Source organism: Falco peregrinus, unplaced genomic scaffold (assembly GCF_023634155.1).
Source record: "Falco peregrinus isolate bFalPer1 unplaced genomic scaffold, bFalPer1.pri scaffold_42, whole genome shotgun sequence".
Taxonomy (NCBI): domain Eukaryota; kingdom Metazoa; phylum Chordata; class Aves; order Falconiformes; family Falconidae; genus Falco; species Falco peregrinus.
Window position 1 is genome coordinate 1702942 of NW_026599609.1, and position 5105 is coordinate 1708046.

At 39.4% G+C, this 5105-nt stretch overlaps 1 pseudogene; it reads left to right on the plus strand.

Annotated features, from left to right (window-relative positions):
* The first annotated feature begins 988 nt into the window (after window positions 1–988).
* LOC129783509 (casein kinase I-like) lies at window positions 989–2691 on the plus strand (annotated as a pseudogene).
* The last annotated feature ends 2414 nt before the right edge of the window (window positions 2692–5105 follow it).

Consider the following 5105-nt stretch of genomic DNA (forward strand, 5'->3'; position numbering starts at 1 on the left):
GCTTTTTATTCTTTTCTGGAAAAATAAGTCGTTGGGTATGAATGCTAGTGGTTTGTTCCTTTCGGTAGCAGGATAATTGTGGATAACTGGCTAGCTGAAAAGGGTCGCATAGACATAGTCCAGCTGGCTGGACAAAAATGCACATCGCTCCCAGCTTATCTGAAGTAAAGCAAAATACACTGTCTTTGGCTGTCCTTGTTACACAGTAACAGGAAGATTTCGGTGGGAAAAGAATGTTGCAGGTGGGAACAGAAAACTACAGAAGAGAAACTAGGGGTGGGCTTGGTATTTAGGCAACTAACCAATAATGAGCTTAACTTCTGTAATATGTATGAGCTAATTATAAGAAGGCATAAAAGGTGACTGTAAGGTTCAATAAACGAAGTCTGCTGATCACTCATATTGAGTGACTGTGTCTTCCCTCCGTCGCGACAGATAATAATGAGGAGTAGGGTTACAGTTACAAAATAAGCTGTCTTTATCGGTTGAACTGGCTACTTTGAAATTAAACAAATATACGAGTATGTTCCAGGGGGTTTTGTGCTGTCTTCAGTACCAGTGTGCTAAAGATATTGATTTGTTCACAGGATTTATTTGCTCTTGAAGAGCAAGAGGTAAATGTAAACTTTTCACTCCTAGCACTTACTTAGTGACTTATACCAACTTCGGTACTGACTGCTTATTGCAGTAAAAAAATGTGGTATTTCTGTGCAAATATGAGATGGAAAATCATTTAAAGCACCGGCATAATATATCCTATTAATAGATGAGCAACGTAGTGCTATCATAAAATTCATAATCTATGATCAAAAGTAAATTATTAGGTATCTGCTACTTGAGCATGCAATAGAGCTGGCATGAAGTGTATATTCCCGTGTGAGGGCGTATACAAAAGATGTATAAAAAAGTCCTTAGAGGAAACATTGTTTTGGGTCTTTTGTTTGATTGTCTGTTTATCCTGTACTATTTGGTTTTATTTCTCAGGGACCTGTGAATTTTAAATTTGGAGTCCTTTATGCTAAGGGTGGGCAGCTTACAGATGATGAAATGTTCAGCGATGGTGAGTTTTTCACCTTTTTCTTGGCTGACGGTTGCATCAAATATTGAGCTTCACTGTGAGTACAAACAGTCACAGTCGTGACCCTCTTAGAATTCATCTTAGGAGCCTTGAAGACTTGTATATAAATCAAATTGTTATACTGGATAAACTGTTTCTTTTTCTCTAGTGTGCGTTCCCACAATTAAGTGGTGTGGAGCTGAAGGGGACTACAATGGAATGGGGATGGAGCCGTTTGGACCGAGTCTTGAAGATCTCTTCAGTTTTTGTTCAAGGAAATTTAGTCTCGAGACAGTCCTATTACTCGCTGACCAAATGGTAGGAACCTGCTTTGCTGATCTTGACGGTGCAGTGTGTTGGAATATTCAGATTCCTTGAGAGATCAGAACCAAATACGTTGTTTCTGTAATTTAGAGGTGAATAGGCCTGTTATCATGAAAGAAAAGACTCAACATTGGTTTTGTTGCGCTTAAATACAAAGTGCCCCATCTAAAGTGATTACAAAGTTTTAATTGATTTTTAAAAAGCAGACTTGCGCTGTTTGCAAACCGTCTGTTGCACTGCTCAAAGACAAAAGAAATTCGCCCGAGAAAGTTTTTGGAAACAAACGTAAAATAGACACGGGGAAAGAGCTGGAGAGGTTTATGTGTTGTCTGTCGAATTATGTTCTCTTTAATGCCCTTACGTTTTACAATAAAAAGTTTCATTACCTCTTTTATCGTTAAGACAATCTTGCTAGTGTTTTTATATGGAAAAAAGTGTATGCCTAGTCTCTCTCGAGTGATTTATGGTTGGTTTGGTTTTTTTTTTCCTCTTTATCTAGATTAGTTGAATTGAATACGTTCACTCTGAGAACTTCATCCACTGAGATGTGAAGCCAGACAACTTCTTAATGGGCCTTGGGAAGAAAGGCAATCTTGTCTACATAATAGACTCTGGGTTAGCAAAGAAGTAGCGAGACTCTCAAACTCACCAACATATCCCATATCGTGAAAATAAAAACTTAACAGGAACCGCCTGTTATGCATCCATCAACACGCATCTTGGAATCAGCGAGCTGGAGAAAGCAATAAATAAAAACTTTGAAAGTGTCGATGCACTTAATTTTAGCACAAGTAGATGTTGCTTTAATGAGGCATAGAGTATGATCCTTATTTATGGCACTTAACAGCGCAGTGTGCTTGGCCTCTTATCTCTTGATTGGGTGGGAATTGGTCCGACTGTAATTCTCAGGAATTAGCACCTTTTTTTTTAATAATTGCAAGGGTGATAGGCTTTTTCTTGTACTGTTTATCGTGGGCATAGTAACTCAGCTATCCCTTGTTTTTCAAAGGTTTTTTATGACGGTCTTGTTGCACAGTCTTTTGTTTTTCCAGTACTCCTTTTTTATACTGTTGTAGAGCAATCTCACGGAGATGACTTGGAGTCCTTGGGCTACGTACTGATGTATTTTAACCTGGGCTCCCTCCCCTGGCAGGGACTGAAAGCAGCGACAAAGAGGCAGAAATAGGAACGTTATCGGTGAAAAGACAATGTCTACACCCGTTGAGGTTTTGTGTAAAAGGATATTCTTGTAAGTTACTTTTCTGCGGCACTAGGCTTACGTGTTCATGGTTTAGTGGGATTTCTTTTTGCTTTACGCTGAATCCTACCACTCTTTTTACTTGTGTGTGTGTGTCTCTCTCTTTTTTTTTTTTTTTTTTTTTTTCCCTTTTTCTTTTTTTCTAAATTCCCCCAACCCTGCCCATGGTTGGGCGTGTCTGTGATAGAGATACTGTGCCTTCAAGACTGGGATCTTTCTGTTCATAGACCGTTTCTAATTATCCTTTGTCTTAACTATTAGTAAACAATCCCTGAGGTGCCCTCAATTCAAAGGGTAGCTTAGTACATCTGATTTGCACTGTGTTGTGTGTGCATGCGTCGGTGTTGGCTGGATGACTCTTGACAGCAAACAGCATTTTGAGAAACTACCCATTTCTTCATATGGGTGGGTACTGTTTCTTGAATTAATTGGATTGCAGTCAGATGCACCTATTGCAGTTGTTTCACTTGAGAATTGTCATTCCAGGTTCACGTAGTTTGGCCTGTTGATGGTCAGCATCTGTGAGAGGTGTAAGAAACCCTCCTATATCCTAGCATCGTGCTTCAAAGCTTTTCTGTTTCTCAGCTTGGTATTCACGCCACAGTAATAATGAGGTGGTTTTGAGCCCTGCAAAATGATACTTAAATCGCTTTTAAAACTTGTTAACGTTCGCTGCCGTCAGGGAATATTGATGATCTTTCACCAAGAGTGCTGTCCCTATTCTGTCCACGCTCTTGGCTTCAGCAGCTAGGTATGACAATGGGAACTATGGTTTCTGTCATGGCTGTGTGAAAACTTACTGGCTTCCATCTGTTTCAACTGTGCCTTCATAGGTGTTCCTTTACATTCATTAACGGTGTTTTTTCTCTGGGGTTAACAGGCAGGAAAGACTAATCAACTTTTCTTGTGCTCTCTGTTAGAATTTCTTTCTTAACGTAAATTACTAATATATAATTTCAGCCAGAAAGACTTGAGCTTGTTAGAGAAAATTTGCTTTTCATTTTCCCAGTTCTTGCTTACTCCGTAGCGGGCAAGATGGCTCAAATTGTTGCAAGTTTTCATAGCTTGTGCTCTTACTACCTTTGTAATGTTAAAGTAATTCTTCCATAATCAAAACGCACCCTTAGATGTTAACCGGGTTACCAATTAAAGTCATGGTTTTCCCGTTATCTTTATACCTTGTTCTTAGTCAGGAAAACCTCAAGTATCTGGGTCATGGGGCAAGGTTATTAAGGAGAACTTTGATTGGCTAAGTGTAAGACTATAGAAAATCATTCATACCGCTTCTTACCAGGAGAACAGTAAAGAACAGCAGCTGTTTGTCCATACCCGTTCCAAGTGTGTCAGTTTCCTTGGTAAGTCCTAAGTAAATACGCTGCTGCTGTTCCTGTTTCAGGAAGTGCTTAGACCATACTCCTGGTAGAAAGCAAAGTTTGCTATGCAGATCTACTGATGTCTTATGTTAAGGACTACGTTTTTTATTTATAACTTGATAAACCAGTTTTGTTATTTTATGTGGATGCCTTCATTTGCTAAGTCAATGCTGCATCTGCGATCCCCACCTTTCATAGTCTAGAGGAAGGGCTGCTGCCTGTTGAACTCTAGGCAATGGAGATTTGCAGAAGTTACTCAAAGAAATAATGAAAGCTGCTTACTTCTAGGTAGAGTTCTTAAAGATGACTCTGCATTTTTATCTGTTTTTTTTAAAATGAGTTCAGATTAGTTCGGTCTGAAACTGAAAGCTAAGGCTGGGAATGTAGCTAATAGGAATGAAAATTCCCTTATGGAAAATACATTCCTCCCAGAGAAATTTAGTACTCTCAGAAGAATGGTAATTGGTAAGGATAGCAAAGTGTCACGTCTATTCCCCACCTCCAAGGTACTGTCCACGCAGTACCTAAATTTTTCTCATGAGAAAGGCTAGCGCTTTGAAACACTAAGTAGTAATGAGGGTTTATTGGAGTAACAGCTAGCAGGTCTACAAAATGGTTCATGAAACTTCAGCGTTTATAAGGAAATTATGTAAATTCGATGTCACGCGTTATTCAGTAGTTCTGATTATATGGAAGCGAATGCAACAGCTACAAGCAAGTTGTGAGATGTTTGAGAGTGATGAACGTTCAAGTTGAGCAGTCAGGTAAAGCCTATTCAAATAAAATGTGCGTTACTGCAGTACTCCAAACCCCCATTAGGATGATGAAGTGGAGCCCACGTCTCGTATGTGGGAACTGTATCTGTGGTAAGCGCTGGCTGAGGAGGCTTTAGGTGTAATGGTGGAGAGGTTGGTGTGATGTCATGACAAACGGGAGTAACTTCATCCTTGAATCTAGGTATGGTATAGTAATGAACAGCAATGGAGACATGATTTCATGTCATTAATGAGACAGATGCTGCAATATTATGCTTAGTTCAGTTCTCAGAATCTTAAGTTCTTGGAAAACGGTATGTAACACAGAGAAGAGGCAG